General features: G+C 37.6%; 1 protein-coding gene across 6 annotated transcripts in view; it reads right to left on the reverse strand.

The window, feature by feature from the left end:
- Positions 1-18,645, reverse strand: part of LOC106081143 (E3 ubiquitin-protein ligase Ufd4) — a 115,492-nt gene that overhangs the window by 75,555 nt on the left and 21,292 nt on the right. For 5 of the 6 annotated variants that reach the window (XM_013242902.2, XM_013242901.2, XM_013242900.2 and 2 more), the window contains exon 2: positions 12,063-12,133. The gene's annotated coding sequence lies outside the window, so the exon portion shown is untranslated. Of the gene's footprint in view, positions 1-12,062; positions 12,134-12,252; positions 12,272-18,645 lie in introns of those variants that run through there. The other variant, XM_059365236.1, reaches the window with a different exon arrangement.

The raw sequence follows: 18,645 nt of genomic DNA on the forward strand, positions 1-18,645 counted from the left end.
ATATGCGGATCTGGATAATGACGACGGGTCTCAACCCAACTCTAATCCGCCTCAAATTCTTTACAAACCTCCGCCTATATTTGTTGAGAAGGTTGCTAACATACAACCTTTAATATCCATGCTAAAACAAACTGTTCCAAACCAATTTGAAATAAAAACCCTGCGAAATGAACAGGTCAAGATAATGCCAAAAGACCACGAAACTTATAAAAAAATTATTGGTGAACTAGAAAAGAAAAACACTGAGTTCTTTACTTACAAACCAAAATCTGAAAGGGGATTTAAAGTAATCTTGCGAAATATGCACTCAACAGCAAATATAGACGACTTGAAAAACGAGCTCTCCCAACTTGGACATGAAGTCAAAAATATATGGAATATAAGAAGTCGTTATACAAAGGTTCCGCTTCCTCTGTTTGAGGTCGAATTGAGCACCAAGCCCAACAATAAAGATATATATTCCGTAACAAAACTTATGTCATGCGTTATTAGATTTGAGCCTCCGCGTCCTAAGAAAATAGTCCCTCAATGCTCAAACTGTCAACAATACGGCCATACAAAGTCATATTGCAAGAAAAAATCAGTCTGCATTAAGTGTGCTGGACACCATGAATCAAAATCATGCGAACGCAAAAACTGGGCAGACGAGGTAAAGTGCGCCTTATGTAATGGTAATCACCCAGCAAATTATAAAGGATGTTCAATTTATAAGCAAATTTACTCCCAACATTACCCCTCTCTTAGAAACACGAGAGAGAGTCAACAGCCTGAAACCCGAACTTTGACGACGAACCCCACATATTCAAGCGCTGCTAGAAGAACAGATTTTCCGCAAACCTCACAACAAAACACCCAAATTCAGCCACAAAATCTTCAAACGGATCGAAGTCCGCAAGTATCCGAAATACATGAAATGTTAAGCAATTTAGGAACACTTATGCAGCAGATGACAAGCCTTCTTATGAGTCTAACTTCAAAATTAACACAAATCTAATAATGAACTTTCTTAATATAGTGTTCTGGAATGCCAACGGTCTGGCACAACATACCTTAGAAGTGAAAAACTTTTTGTCTTCTAATCAAATAGACATACTTCTTGTGTCAGAGACACATTTTACCAGCAAGCATCACTTTTGTATCCCCCAATACGATTTTTACCACGTTATGCACCCATCTGGAATGGCACGTGGTGGTTCAGGAATCTTGATAAAGCAATCCATTAAGCATCACCAAGGAACCCACTACAGCTCCGATATAATTCAGGCAACAAACATCATAGTAGAAAGCATGCAAGGACCTTTAACAGTGTCATCAATCTATAGTCCACCAAAACATACCATCAAAAAAGAAAATTATATTAATTTCTTTAAGACATTAGGAAGCAAATTCATAGCTTGTGGAGACTACAATGCCAAGCACACAATATGGGGATCACGTCTTAATACGCCGAAAGGCCGACAGTTATACTGGGCTATAAAAGAACTTAATCTTCGGGTTATTTCACCATATTCTCCAACATATTGGCCGTCAGATCTGAATAAAACCCCAGATCTTATAGATTTCTGCGTTTCCAAAGGGATTTCGGCTGGCTCCGAAAAATGTTTTTCAAGCCACGATCTGTCTTCTGATCACACACCAGTCTTTCTATCATTGCACGCACAGCATATACCCCAAGATCAAAAATGTAAACTTCACAATAATAAGACTAACTGGCATTATTTTCGTTACCTAGTCAGCAAAACATTACATCAAAATTTACCTTTAAAATCAGATCAAGACATTTCTTACGCCGTAGACCACCTAGTGCAAACTATACAGAGCGCTTCATGGAACTCTACACCCAAGAAAAGTCTCATAGAATCATACAAATACCCTGCCTTTATACAGAGAAAAGTTAAAGAAAAGCGCAAGGCGAAAAAACGTTGGCAAAAAACAAAATCACCAGAGAACAAACGAAAACTTAATAAAGCAACTGCAGATTTGCAAAAGTTATTAAAATGCGTAGATAATAACCATATTGAACAAGAAATCCAAAATCTTGGGCCAACAAAGTCAACAGACTATTCTCTATGGAAAATCACGAAAAAACTCAAAAATGAGCCAAAAATCAATTACCCAATTCGAAAGTCTGGTAACTCGTGGACAAAAAGCAACTTAGAAAAAGCCTACACATTTGCCAATCATTTATACGATGTTTTCACCCCAAATAGCTCGGAAGAACCGCCCAAATGCTTGGAAACTTTCTTAAATGAACCTCATCAGCTTGACCTGCCAATAAAGAAAATTTCAAAAGCCGAAGTCTCACATGCAATAAAGATTCTAAAACCTGGTAAGGCTCCTGGCTATGACTTAATAACCCCTAAAATACTCAAAGAACTCCCTAAAGAAGGTACTGACTTCATTACGTTCATATTCAATGCCTGTTTAAAGCGCTGCTTCATTCCGCCCCAATGGAAAGTTGCCCAAGTCACAATGATCCAGAAACCTGGAAAACCATCCGATCAAGTCAAATCATATCGACCAATAAGCCTACTGCCAATAATTTCAAAGGTATTCGAATCTCTATTTCTTAAGAGATTAATGCCAATAATTGAGGAAAATAACTTGATACCAAATCATCAATTCGGATTTAGAAAGAATCACGGGACTACTGAACAAATCCACAGATTAGTGGAAACCATAAATTCTGCATTTGAATCAAAGCAGTACTGTACTTCCGCATTTTTAGACATCTCGCAAGCCTTTGACAAGGTATGGCATGAGGGTCTTCTCTACAAGGCAAGGAAACTTCTTCCAATAAATTACTATCTATTAATTAAATCATATATTCAAAAAAGAATGTTCTTCGTCCAAGAGGCCGATGAAATGAGTGATTTAAAATCTGTCAGAGCTGGGGTACCACAGGGGAGTGTGATGGGCCCAATCTTATATATCTTGTTCACATCTGATCTACCACAGACAGAGAACGCAGTGGTGGGTACATTCGCTGATGACACCGCTGTGCTAGCTGTTAATAAAAATCCACAAATAGCAAGCAATATGCTTCAAACCTACCTAAATACTTTGTGCGAGTGGCTGAAACACTGGCGTATAAAACCAAATGAAATTAAGTCTATACACGTAACATTCACACTTAACCACGGAAACTGCCCTCCAGTTCAAATGAATGAAGTCCAACTCCCGCAGGCGAATGAGGCGAAATATCTGGGACTATACTTGGACAAGAAACTAACTTGGAAAACGCACATAAAAATAAAAAGAAAAGCTTGTGATATACAACTACAAAAAATGAATTTTCTGATTGGACCAAATTCCAAGTTATCCTTAGAAAATAAGATACTTATATACAAATGCATTATAAAACCAATCTGGACATACGGTATCCAGCTATGGGGAACCGCTTCACATACAACAATCAAACTACTACAGCAACTACAATCAAAAACATTACGCAAAATTGCAGGTGCACCATACTACATAACTAATAAGCGACTACACGAGGAATTAAATATAAAAACTGTCCAGGAAGAAATATTGTCACAACTCCAAAATTATAAATTGAGAATTCAACAACATCCAAACCCACTAGCAACAAACCTGATGAGGAACACTGAAACATTTAAGCGGCTCAAAAGAAAAGCACCGCAAGACCTACTGTAAATTTTTAACTCCACTTTAATGATGCATAAATAAATTTTATACGTGGGCCAACCACTGGGTTGGCACCATTAGTAATTATAATATACAAAATAATGTCGATAATAATGTAAATATCTATACTAAGATAGAAAGCATTAATAAAAATGAATTAAAAAAAAAAAAAAAAAAAATGTTATACGATTAAAAAGTGTCATACGACACTGCATTCGAAATTGCAAAAAGCATGAAGGGTCATTTGCGATAAGTGACTTCACATTCTAAATTGACTTTTGAGGAGTTCTCCACTGTTATTGTTCATATCGAAACTGTACTTAATTCAAGTCCCCTATCTCCTATGAGCGAATACACGACTGACCTAATTCCGCTGACCTCTGGCCATTTCTTGAGAGGAACCTCTTTAATGGTAATTTCCGTAAAGTGTTCCGATAACCTGTCGTTGATGAATCATTGCAGCGTAGATATAAATGGAAATCTGCGCAGCAAAACTTAAAGGAAGATAATTTTGTTGTTATCAAGGAGGACAACCTTCCAAAAAATTCCAAGAGATCCCCTGTCTCGGCAACAGCATGCATGGAGTTATCGCAAGTCCACTAAAACAGCCCTTCACGGCCTAATTGACTACATTGAAGGCTCTCTCGCCTTCAAGGAATATACAATGGAAGTATTTCTTGACATGGGCGGTACTTCCAATAATGTAAATCCTGTTGAAGTATATGTTTAACAAATTAATATCTACTTGTATCGTTCTTTGTTATTATGTTACTAGGCAATGATTTTATGTATTTGTATGTTCGAGAAATTATTTTTTCAAACTTCACTTCAATAAAACTTTTCAATCTAATAGGTTATGAGCCCAGCAAGCTCGAAGAAAATAAAATAATTATTGTGAAAATTTTTGAAGTCTGTGAAAAAAAAAAAAAAAAAAAAAAAGAATATTGGAGAAATTAATTTTGTGAAAAAGAGGTATCAAGAAAAGAAAATTACAATGGAATTTTGCGAAAACATAAAGCCGTTATGTGTCGAGTCGGACTGGCCAATTTGGAAGCGGAAGGTGAAGGATCTTCTAGATTTCTACGAGGGAGCTCTGGATGTGGTTGAGCATAGAATTACAAAGCCGGAACCCTTGGAAGAAGGAGTAACAGAAGCTCAAGAAAAAGAACACAAAAAACGTTGTGATTTTTACAGAAAAGCTAACAGCTATGCCAAGAGTCTGATCACAAACACAATTTCGGATGACATTTTCATGAAGGTAATGGATAAAGAGTCTGCATGTGATGTCTGGCAAGCGCTGCATCAGCAATTTGAAGCGACATCTAAAGATCAATTATTCAAGATGTGCACGGAGCTATTTTCTTTCGAATGGATGGCAGAAAGCGATGTTTCTACACATATATCCAAGCTCAAGAGCTTATGGAACGAAATCAAAGCTGGTTTGGTAATAAAAGGAGAAAAAAATTACCAGAATTGCTCCTGATATGCAAGATTTTACACATATTGCCAAAATCATTTGAAATGTTTAAATCCAGTTGGATGATGCTCACACGAGATGAAGATAAGTCGTTAGATGAACTTCTTATGCAACTTTGTTTATTTGAAAGAAATTCTAAGAAATCTGAAGACACGATTTCGGAGAAACAAGAAGCATTGGTTCTAAATGAGAAGCGGAAAAATAAGAATTTTGCAAATGGCAAGAAAGATGACATTTGTCACTATTGCAAGAAAAAGGGACATTGGATTAAAGACTGCAGAAAGTGGATAGCTGATGGAAAGCCAAGTAAGTCAAAACAATTGGATACATCGCACTCCAATGTTGCTCTTCATTCGGTGTCAAATGAAGTTAATTTGAGCACATCTGTCAGCGATTGGTGGGTTGATAATGGTGCAACAAGGCACGTAACAAATGCGAAGGAATTTTTTATTGACTACGAAGCATTCAAAGAACCACATTCAATACAAGCTGCTGGTAAAGAGACTTTAAGTGCAATGGGAAAAGGAACAATTCAAGTTTTATCAAAAGTAAACAATGCTGAGAAGACAGTGGAGTTGTATGATGTTTGGTATGTTCCTGGTATATCAAGAAACCTTTTTTCTGTATTGGCTTCACATGACAGAAACCCCTCAAGTAAGTTTTATTCGACAATAAAAAAGTGCAAGCTAGATCTCAATGGAGAAACAATTTTATGTGGACACCGTGAGCCAAATGGAACTTTATACAGAATAGATTTTCGACCCGTGTCTGCAAATCAGTGTGTTTCATTCTCTGTAGAAAATTCAAAACTGCAATTATACCATGAAAGATGGGGACATCAAGATAAACGGCATGTAAAGGAGAAATTAGAAAAGGAGATGGGAATTCGAGTAAAGAACAACAGTGAAATCTGTGAGCCTTGCGTTTTTGGTAAGTTGTCAAGATTACCATTTGGAAGACGTGAGACTGCAAAAGCTCCAGGAGAATTAATATCGACAGATGTTTGCGGACCATTTCCCTCTTCATTTAGAGAATATAAATATCTTGTCGTTTATAAGGATGATTACACAAAATTTCGTTATGGATATGTTGTGAAGAACAAATCAGATGTGAAGGATACATTAATAAAAATGCTTGCACATGCCAGATCTCAAGGACACACAGTTAAAACATTGCTTAGTGATAATGGTGGTGAATTCAACAATGCAGAAGTGAAGAAAATTCTGGCAAAACATGGAGTAAGTCAACGGTTTACCGCTCCATATACACCTCAACAGAACGGTGGTGCTGAGAGAGAAAATAGAACCATTGTAGAGATGGCAAGAACATTCATGAACTCAAACAAGAATGTTGAATTTCCTTTGTCGTTATGGGCCGAATTTGTGGAATCAGCCATATATATTTTAAATCGAACGGGAAAATCGTCAGAAAAGGATAAAAGTCCATTTGAGCTATGGTGCGACAAGAAACCTAGAATTAAACACCTAAGAATTATTGGATCAAAATGCTATGTTCATGTTCCCAGTCAGCGTAGGAAGAAAATGGACAAGAAGGCAACAGTAGGTTATCTTGTTGGTTATGACGGCGATGAGAGATATCGTGTCTATATTAAAGAACAAAATATAGTAGAAATATCAAGAGATGTGATATTTTCCGAAGAAATAAATGGTTGTGCTAATGAAGAAGTTAAAGAAGATGAAGTTGTGGAAGAGCAAAACAACAAGAATTCCAATAATATCCAAGAAAAAAATGGGAAAGAAATATCAATACGCATTGGTCCATATAATCACGAAGGTGAAGAACAAGATGAATACCAACAAGAATTAGTTAAAAAGAAAGCGGTCCAAGATGCCGAACCGCTAGAAAGCCACAACGAAAATCAAGATTCCACAAATGATATAGAGGATTTCGAAGAGCAAGATGCCGAACTCCAAGATGGCGACAACGAAAATCAAGATTTGACAAGTGATTTAGAAGACTTTGAAGGTTTTGAAGAAATCCAACGTAAAAAGCGTCGAAGAGATGAATTAGATGATACGTGCGATAATACTATTGTGAAACGCTTAAGAAATCGTACTGTAATTATATCAAATTGTGTCAGCGATGAGATGGTGATGATGGCACATGATTTTGTTTGTCAAACCGAACCTCCATCAAGATATTTAGAAGCTGTTGAAAGTGAAGAGAGAATCAATTGGATACAAGCCATGAAATCAGAGATGAATTCATTGATTGAGAACAAAACTTGGGTACTCACGAATCTTCCTAATGGAGCAAAGGCACTTCCCTCGAAATGGGTATATCGTGTGAAGACAAAATCAGATGGCACCATTGAAAAGTACAAGGCAAGACTGGTTGTAAAAGGATTTAAACAAAAGGAAGGTGAAGATTATGATGAAACTTTCAGTCCAGTAGCAAGAATGTCTAGTATACGCTCTGTCCTAAGTATTGCTGCAACTGAAAGACTACATTTGTCACAATTTGATGTGTCTACAGCCTTTTTATACGGTGAATTGAACGAGACCGTGTACATGGAACAGCCAGAAGGTTTTAACGATGGATCAAATAGAGTTTGTCTGTTAAAACGAAGTCTCTATGGTTTGAAGCAAGCACCCAGATGTTGGAACAAAAGAATGGGAGATTTCTTAAAGAAACATGGATTTAAGGCCAACTCTGCAGATAGCTGTTTGTTTATAAGAGAGAAAGATGGTAAAAAGTTAATCCTTGCTCTCTATGTCGATGATGGTTTAGTAGCTGCATCAGACAAAGAAGAACTTGAGCATTTTCTCAACAGTTTAAAATCAGAGTTCAAGATCGTTTCTAATGAAGCTTCATACTTTCTTGGTATAAAAATTGAAAACAGCAATGATCAAATTAGAATCTCTCAAAAGTCTTATGCCAAGAAAATTTTGGAAAGATTTAATTTCTCAGAGTGTCGTCCAGTTTCAACACCAATGGAAAATACAGTCAAATGCATTTCAAAACCAGGGAAAGCACGAATCGAGTTTCCTTATAGACAAGCTGTAGGTGCTCTGATGTATTTGATGCTAGGAACAAGACCAGATTTGGCATATAGTGTCGGTTATCTATCAAGACACCTTGACAACTACACTTGTGAAGATATTCAAAAGCTCAAGCGAGTATTCAGATATATAGCTGGTTCCATAGATGTTGGAATAGCTTATAATAAAGAAGGACCCAAGCTATTAGAATGTTACAGCGATGCTGACTATGGTGGATGTGTCACTACAGGACGTTCTACAACAGGTGTTGTTGCAACTTATGCAGGTGGAGCTTTATCTTGGATGAGTCAACGACAACCAACAGTGTCAACTTCAACAACTGAAGCAGACATTATAGCTGCAAGTGAAGCCGCAAAAGAAGTAATATGGCTTACACGACTTTTCAAGGACATAATAAATTATAAGGACATTCCAATTATAAATATAGACAATACAGCTGCGATTCGTCTATCAAAGAATCCAGAATTTCATAAACGAACAAAGCACATTGATCTAAAACACTTCTTCGTACGTGAAAAGGTAACAGAAGGTTTATTGTCAACGACTCAAGTTTCAACTGAAAATCAACTCGCAGATATGATGACCAAGCCTTTACCAAAGTCACGTTTACAGTACTTGTGTACTCGTTTAAATATAATTTAATTAAACAAGGGAAAGTGTTGAAGTATATGTTTAACAAATTAATATCTACTTGTATCGTTCTTTGTTATTATGTTACTAGGCAATGATTTTATGTATTTGTATGTTCGAGAAATTATTTTTTCAAACTTCACTTCAATAAAACTTTTCAATCTAATAAATCCGACGTCAATCATAAGGGAGTTGGAGTTTCTAGGCATCAACAAAACCGTAAAAAAGTTTTTTAAAAACTTACTTACCAAAAGGCTTGGGATTTGTAGATCTAAAAAGAAGCAGAGAAACACCTCATGGAGTCGTACTGTCTCCTTAACTTTGGAATAAAGTCATTAGCAATTATTCCCTCGAAGAAAAAGGTGTAAAAGTGGTCGCATATGCTATTGACGTGGCTATTGCGGTTAGAGAAAAGTTTCCCTGCACTCTTAGGGATATACTCCAGGAAGCTCTACGTGCGACAGGGTAGTGGCCTACCGAAAACAGTGTAGATGTAAATCCGTGTAAGTTGCCTACAGTGGCACCTGTCTCCTAAGGAGGAGAGAATGTTCCATATACTGGTAAAAGAAGTTTCATAGACTTTTATACCGATGGTTACAAACTATACGACCAGGTGGGCCTTACGGTGTACTCTAAAGAGCTTGGACTTGTCTTATCGACAAGGTTACTCCACTACTACTGTGTACATCAAACTGAGATCCTTGGAATTGAGGAAGCGGTGGAATGGCTAACGACGATTGGCATAAATATCATCTCAGATAGCCAAGCAGCCATAAAATCCATGGATAACCTATATCTGAATTGAAACACCGCCCGCGACTGTCGCCGATCTCGATGGGTGCTGGTCCACAGAGATATCCCAGGGTTACGTAGAGCGGGTGAGCTTGCGAGAGTAGGAACTACCTTACACATTCCGGCGGAACTGGTATCTGGTGATGCATTTTCACCCATGCTCAAGTATGTATGCTGGCTGAAATTCGACAGTCATTTTGGCCAATTGGAGGGAGAAAGCTGATAGCCTCCATTATTACGAAGTGCGTCCGATGTTTTAGCATGAAGCCGAAATTGCTGCTGCACGTTATGGGGAATTTGTCCTTAGGTCGAGTAAGCCCAAATAGAGCATTTCACACAATTGGTATCAATTTTTGTGGGCTATTTTTCTACAAATCTGAGGTCAAGAGCCGCCCCCACGTGAAATGATATATTTGCTTATTCATTTGTTTTTCAACAAAGGCAACACATCTCGAGGATTTATCAACACCCTCATTTTGGTGCTCGCTGTGACGCTTCGTTGCTACTAAAGGCAAGCCAAAAACGATTTGGTCCGACAATGCGACAAATTTTGCGGGCGCAAAAAATGAGTTGGATGAATTAAAGCAGATGTTTTCAAGACAATCACATCCATATGCCGTTCATGATGAGTGTCTTGATGATGGCATCGACAGGAAATTCATTCCTCCCAGGTCGCCACAGTTTGGTGGGCGCTGGTAAGCAGTAGTCAAGTCTGCAAAATTCCATTTTCACCAATCAGTTGGCCTTAAAACACTAGCATTTGACGAATTGCGCCAAATTTATGCAATTTTAAACTCTCGTTCATTGTGCCCACTCTCCGAGGACCTTGAAGGCCTAGATGTATTAACACCTGGCCACTTTTTAGTGGGTGTTCCACTTATCTCAATACTCGAGCCGAATATGTCATGGATATATTTCGGTCGTCTCAACAGTTGACGAAAAGTGTTAGAATTGAAAAGGATTCTTTCGAGAAAGTGGAGCACGTCCTATCTAACGCTTCTAAATACAAGAGCGATAAAAATGACAAGCTCAAAGTGACAACATTTCCGCTGGAGCCATGGTGTTAATAAAAGGTGAACATTTCCCCCATTCAAATGGCAAATGGGAAATGTGGTGGAATGTATAAAGGGTGAAGACTGAGTAGCTCTAATTGCAAATGTTCGAACAAGCAGCGGCATCTTTAAGCGAGCCGTAAAAAACTAGCCGTACCTCCAAGAAATGAATTGGTAGAAGCCCCAAGACCTTCAACTGGGGGAGAATGTTAACTGCAAGTCCGGCCCTGTTTAGTTTGGCTGCCGCTGTTGCCCAAAAATTATCTGCAAATTATTGTTGTTTTTTATGCATCATCTCAAATCTTCTACCTGCCTCCTTATCTAAGTACGCAAGCACATTCTGACATGCGCCTGCGCTAATCGCTGATCGCTGTCCGTTCTAATATATTGGGGATGCACTTTTATGCAACCTTTTCTATACATAAAGCCTTTTTTATAAACGAAAGCAGTTGCATTTTTTGCTTTGCATATAACATTAGCATTTTTCGTTAGCAACAAGCAAGTCAATTAAGTAGTTCAATTCAAAACTTCCTAATCTAGACTTGAAGAGGTCTATCGCTTTGCTGTCGCTGGCTAGAACAGACGTCTCAGTCATTGTGCCGTCATGGCAGGTCAATGTCTGATCGGAAAACAAGCTGACATTGATAGTTGCAAGTAACGACTTTTGTCGAATCTGTGAGGATATCGAGGAAGATTAGACTATAGAATATCTACTGTGTGTGTGTGTGTGCGTCCCGCACTGGTAGTCAGAAGGAGTTCCACTATAGGTTCTCATTTCTTTGAGAACTTGGCTGATTTAGCAGATGAGAACATTCGCAAGTCGTTATGCTTTTTAATGCGATCTGGATGGTTTAATGGTAGGAACTAGAAGGCATCTTCTACTGTTCCTGTGGTATCACTATGGACGAAAACGTCTAAGTGAGTCTGATGGCAGACTGCCACTTAAACCTAATCTAACTATTCTCTTCACTACGGAGGCCTCTAACTGCTAAAAGACCGGAAATATAGAATTAAATTTCTTTTCAATGCTGAAGGTGTTACAGCAAAAATGTTTTCAAGATTGTGGTAAGGAATTCCAAAAACACGAAACCCGGTTATGGTGCGATCTTTTAAGAATAGTTTTGTTGTAACGTTCACTTAGTATCTGGGAGTTTTTGCCTCTATTTAAAAAGTTGAAAGTGTAGCATCCGAGAAATTCAATGGAAAGTGCAATTGACACTTTCTTTACGAATTGAAATGCAGCTTTGACATTTTATACGCAGCTTAACTAACTGCGGATCTTTGAATACACGCCGCCATAGATATACAAACATATCAAAATTTCGTCAACATTTGTGAACACAGAATTTTTTTTGATATATACAGCTTTATATATGTATAAATATATACATTAACAAACACAAAATAACACATTTATATTACTACAGGTTGACTCACCTCTGGAAAGTGTTTTAAGTCGGTTTTGCCAAAATCTAGTTGTCAAGACCTTTCCCTTTTGTAGTTTAAGTCTGCAAAAAAAAAATAAAGTCGTTTAAAAATTTTTGTGTTAGCAGTTGGTAAATAAGTATGTTTTGTATTATATCTAAGTGCAATAACGCTATAAAGAAAGTTTTTTATTTATATTTACATCAGTTGAGTTGCCATCAGTCAATTTTTTTTATAGAAATTTCCATTTCCGTTTTGAATTGCATGTGTTTTTATAATTCACTTTGTAGCTTATCTCGGCACAGCATAACTATGAGCACCACACAGGCTGGAACTTTGAGCTCCGATCTGCGTCCACAGGTTGCGGATAGATGAATGCTCCATACGGAGTAGCAGCAACTGTAATCGACAGCGTCATTTCCCAGGTTAGGGGCGGCTATGCGATTCCACATAATCCATGCGGTTGGAGCGCTGGGCCGGTAATCCGCACCCGAAAAACTATAACGATTACTCTGAGAAACAAAAGAAATAGTAAAAACCGACTTCTCCTAACGTTGACGACCCGCGCAATGGGAAATATGGACCATGATCTCCGTATATGTGCCTGGAATGTCCGTACTCTCTATAGATAAGGTGCAGAGTCTGTCAAACAATACTCTCGTGAGAGACAGTTAAGTTTGAATTTTGATCTGGATATTTTTGAATTTTTGCTGTCAAACAGTTTCAAAAAATTAAAATTTTTTGTTCTTTTTTTTCGAAATTGTAACTGCAGCACATTTGTTTATTTTTCTGTCGTTTCTTTCACACAAGAACAATCATTTGAACAAAACAGAAGAAAATCACTTCAGTGTATACAAACATAACAAAGAAAATATATTGCTGCTGTGTATAAAAACTATAACAAAATGTCAAAAATAAATGAGAAAGCATTTCAACAAAAGCTTTTGGCTGACATCACCAATGCAAATAGTTAGCTCCACGATGAGCTGATGGATAAACTTCATCTTCATCCAAGCGAGAAAGAGACGATCGATCAACGCCCAAGAATGTCAAAAACAAGAAGACTGGCTCGATGTGGTTCACAAACAACTCTCTTACACGAACTCGAGATACGCTTTGAGAGGCAGTGAATGTTAATTAAAGACGCTCTCGAAAGCGCAGAAAAGCAACTAAATGTATTGATGTATTAGGGCTCTTTTACACGATGTATATGCGTCTTATAATGTGTCAAATTTAGCACATGTAGAGTTGAACATGTCGTGTGACATAGCACATGTAAAACAGCTGATTTCTTTATGTTTTTGTCGGAAGGAATAGCGAAGGCTCTAAACTTAAACAGGCCCTAAAATGTTTTCACAAATTTATGATTTAACCACCTTTCTCACAACATTAGGTTATCAGATCAGATTTGCTCACATTATTAGGTTATGTCATACGAGAATAACATGCGGGTGTGATAGCAAAAGTGATGAATCCTATGTAAATTGATAATTCTGACAAACATTTTAAATTACATGTGAATACAAAAAGTGGCATGTCATAAGACAACTACATGCCACGTAATAGCGGCAATAGTGAGAGAATTGGGGAAGTGGAAATAAAACTCAAAACTCAAAAAAAGCGCAATCGGGCGAAAGTGCAGGATGCTGGAAGGGATAGAACTGGCATTCCAAGCATTTCTACGGAAGGTGAAAAGAGAATCAGATCGCCCGAAGAGTATAACGCTGCTAAAATAATGAGAAAGAAAAAGAGCTCCCCGCTTTCATGTACTCTCGGAAAACGAGCTGCGAGTATAGAGGGAACCACCAGTTACAAAGGCGACAGTCTTCATCAAGGGATCGTGCAGTAAATTTGCTACGAAACGCATGTTGGGCAAACAAAACCAAGGCTAGATCGCAGAAAAGTGGGAGGACTTCCACAGGGAGGAGGAGGAGGAGGAGGAAGGTACTCTCCCTGTAGCTTGCATTGACCGAGTCTCCGTGACTCTCATCTGTTCATTGGAATGAAATTTTCAAAACTAAAGATATCAATGAAATGATTTCAACTTTTTATATTGTGCTACTTGACTTTATTTCTCAATCTGTCCCTAAAACTACTTTTTGCAACGCATCTGGTCCTCCATGGAATACAACCAATCTTTCTAGGCTGAAGAACAAGAAGAATAAATTATATAAAAGGTTTAAACGCTCAGGGTCAACGTCTGACTTTTCGATGTATTCATTAACAAGATGCGAATATAATAAAGAAAACAAATTGGCCTATGGTAGTTATTTGAATAAAATTAGAAATCAATTGAAATCAAATCCTAAATCCTTCTACAAATTTGTGAATTCAAAGCGCCGTTGTAATAGTTTACCGAACTTTCTTAGATATAAAGCTATAGTAGCTGAGAACGATTCAGGCATTGCCGACATCTTTGCTGACTTTTTTAGCACTACTTACTCAGATAATTATATTCTGCTTCAAACAAAACATACGAAAATAAAACAACAACTTAAACCGTTTCTTGTGCGCAGAGAAGTTGATGTTCTTTTGCTTCGACTGCAGTTTGAGAACTCTATTTGAGTCTATATTCTAATTTTAAACGAAAGTGGCATACAACAGGTAAATGCGCAAATATTTGCTGAATGTAAATAATAATTTTTAAAGTAGCTGTTGTGTTTTCATTTCGATCCTTAAAGAAAAATATCCGTATTTTGGAATAGGTACTACCTGTTACGAAAAATTTAATGCCTTTTTGAAGGCTAGAAATGGACACCAAAGACCCAACAGCTACGGTGGTGGAGTCAGACCGTAGCATATTGTCCTCCCCTCCTAAAGGTGTGGGTGCCTTGGCACCTGTAGTCGAGAGTTATGCTTTAAGCGCACAACTAGTCGTCCGACTAATTAATGAGGAAGAGACGAATAAACCAGAGGAATGCACAGTTCGTCCCCAGCCTTTAAGAAAAGGTGGTGTTTCTGACTCGTATTCAGACAGCGAGGGTGTCAATGAAACAGTCATCGCAGCCGAATCGAGAGATGAGGGCATCGGGATGATTTATGTGTAACATATCCATACACAATCAACAACTCAGCTTTTATAGACGTGTCTGGGATTGGCGAATTGCGCTCTCGAACTTTCGTATTCCTTTTGTACACTTTTCAACAGTTCATTAAAGCATGGATATCTGCCGGAATTGTGGAGGCAATCTTATATAAGACCGTTATTTAAAGCCGGAAATCGCAATAAGGTTTCTAATTACAGGGGCATTTCAATTTTGAATGCTATTCCGCAGCTATTAGAGAAAATTCTAACTGGCACTATTTCACACACACTCTTCTATATTATCTCCCTACCAACATGGGTTCCGGAAATCGAAATCGACGATAACAAATATTTTAGAATTTACTTGTTTGGTCAACGATGGCTTTAGGGAACGCTACCAAACGGATACTAAATATATATACCGATTTTAGTTAAGCATTTGATAAAGTCAACCACAACCTTCTGTTAAGAAAAATATATCTTATTGGTTTCAGTCCATCTTTACTAAAGTGGATCAGATCATATTTGACTGGACGTACTCAAAGAGTTAAATTTGGTACTGCAATTTCCAAATCAATTGTTGTCTCTCCAGGTGTTCCACAGGGTAGTCACCTTGGCCCTGTGCTGTTTGGTTTGTTCATAAACGATCTCCCTTTTACTTTAAAGCACTCGAATATTTTGTTGTATGCAGATGATGTTAAGATCTTCAGATAACTGAGAGACTCTGATGAACAGTGTTATCTTCGGTATGACCTTGATACTCTTTACGAATAGTGCAACCAGAAATTTATGGAACTTAATATTTCCAAATGCAAACACATATCATTTTCAAGAATAACCTGTCTTAAAACTAGCTCCTTTTTGGTTTCCAATCAATTTGAGGTAGTCTATAGCTTTAAAGACCTTGGATTTCTTCTAGATCAACGCTCCAACTTCCGTCAACACATCTCAATGGTTGTAAACAAAGCACGTAGTGCTCTTAGCTTTATGAAACGCTAGAGTAAAGAACTTAATGATTTATCTGTGACGAAAAACTTATATACGTCGCTAGTTAGAAGTAATCTCGAGTACGGTTCATTGGTATGGGATCCGTACTACAATATTAATTCTGAATTGTTAGAATCGGTTCGAAAACAATTTCTACTATTTTGTCTCCGTCGAAATGGGTGGGACAGAAGTTCATTGCCTTCGTATGAGAACCGATTACATCTTATAAAGCTTCCTACATTAAAAAGTCGCAGAACTATGCTAAACATTACGTTTTTGACTAAATTAATTCATGGTCAAATAGATTCCTGCTTCCTTTTGAGTCGAATTTTCTTTAACGTTCCTATCAGACTTACCAGATATTTTGATCATTTGAAAATTTCTTATTATAAAACCAACTACGACAATAATGATCCTTTTCGGCACCTATGTTATCAATTTAATCAAGTGAAGGATTTTATAGATCTATCTGAGAATCAAGAAAATTTAAAAAGGAAAATATAATTATTTTTAAATTCTTATGTTATTACATTCGCAAATATATTGTTATTAGTCTGTAAGCGTATTTATTATCTATAGACTTAAATAAAAAAAAAAAGTTTAGCTAAGACTAAAGGCATGGCGCACTATGGGAGCAAGGCTGACTTTTTAAGATTGGGAGGACTAAGATAGGTAAAGATCCTAATATTGAAACATCAGGGACAGGAGTCTGTCTCAATGCAGCATAACGAACAGGGAGCCGACAATGGTACCGTCAACTACTCCCAATAAGCCAATTTCCTTAAGATTTGGAAGACTAAGATAAGAAAGATCCTAGTATTGAAACGTCAGCCAGTACTGGGACTGGAAACTCAATACAGCCTAACGAACAGGGACCCGACGATGGGACCATTACCGACTTATGAAGATTCGGAAAACTAAGATAGGCAAAGAAACTAATACGAAAACATCAAACAGTGCAGCGACAAAAAGTCAGTGCAGCTTAATGGTTGCAGTGCAGCTTAATAAGCCCATTTACTGGAGTACCAATGATTGAGTTTATCCAGATAAACCTCCACCGAAGCGAGGCAGCTACTCACGGTGAGATGGAGAAAATCAGCATGGGCAAGATTTATATTGACTTAATTCAGAAGCCATGGACGACCCGGAACAATTTTTTGGACTGAACCATATCATCTATCAATTATTCTATGCTAACACTAGTACTCAGCCGAGGATTAGCGTTATGTGTAATACAAATTTGAATTATATATTTTCCCCAGAGTACCTCCCACGTCGGAGCTAGTACCGACACTTATAAGCGTGGCCAAGCCCTGGCCGAGTTCTTGAATACTACGACACTTAATATTGGTAACACCGCTACCTTTGTTAATAGGATTAGGGAGGAGGTTTAGGATGTGACGACAGGCTCGGAAAATCTAATCGATGAGGTTCAGGTTTGGAGAGTCTCCATGGAACAATCTTTCTCTGATCAACGCTACATTAGGTTGGGCAAGATAATTTAGATTTTCCAAGCATAGAAGACATTGACGAAAATGTCAACAGGATTACGACTGCACTGTTGGGGTCTTTCGAAGATAGATGTCCTCTTGGAGAAAGGAAATCAGCCCAAGAAAAGCCGGAGAGGTCTACAGACTTTATAAGAGAGCACGTCGTAAAAAGCGGAAGTTTATTGTGAGGTATATTACACAGCTCAAGGAATAAAATAAGACTATCAGAGCGGCAAAACGTGCTACCTGAAAGCTTTTTTGCGATCAGGTCGATAGCGTTGATGATGCCGCCAAGATGAAAAAGTTTCCCTCAAAAACCCATGTCGAAACTGAAACATTAGTAGATGATATGGGAATGAGAGCAGAGACAACGGATGACATGTTGAGGCTTTTGATGAAACCCCATTTTCCACAGGATACGACGGGACTCACGGACACACTCGAATCTTGGAATAATGATGTTGATCGAAGGCTTATCATTACAGAATTTATGGTGAAGGAACCCTTGAGGAGCTTCAAACCATTTATGACATCCGAACCTATTAGAGTACGCTTACAAAGGAATATTTAGAAGACTATCTTCAACGATTTATTAATAGAGAATGAAAAAATATTTTATACAAATTGACAAATTATGAATTCAAAGAACAATTGTTAAAAATTATCGTTTATAAACTAAAGTAGTAAAGTTGATTTCTAACACCCTTCCTCAATTTGTATTCCAGATTGCTCTCTGAATTTTGTTATTTTGATTGCTGTCAGAGGCTTGGTCAACATGTCAGCTAACATATCCTCCGTGGGGCAGTATATACATTGAATATGATTTGATTTTATATGATCTTTGACAAAGTATATTTTAGTGTCGATGTGTTTTGTTCTATTGCTAAGTTTCTCGTTCTTTATCATCCGTAAACAGCTTTGGTTATCTTCGTAGATGATGGTTGGTTTACTTTGCTTTAGCATCATATCATTTAATAATTCTCGTAACCACAATGCCTCCTTGCATGCCTCTGACAAAGCTATGAACTCTGCTTCTGTCGAAGAAAGAGATACACATGTTTGTTTCTTGCAGGACCAGTTTACTGAACCTCCA

This window comes from Stomoxys calcitrans, chromosome 3, assembly GCF_963082655.1.
Source record: "Stomoxys calcitrans chromosome 3, idStoCalc2.1, whole genome shotgun sequence".
In the NCBI taxonomy this organism is placed as follows: Eukaryota; Metazoa; Arthropoda; class Insecta; order Diptera; family Muscidae; genus Stomoxys; species Stomoxys calcitrans.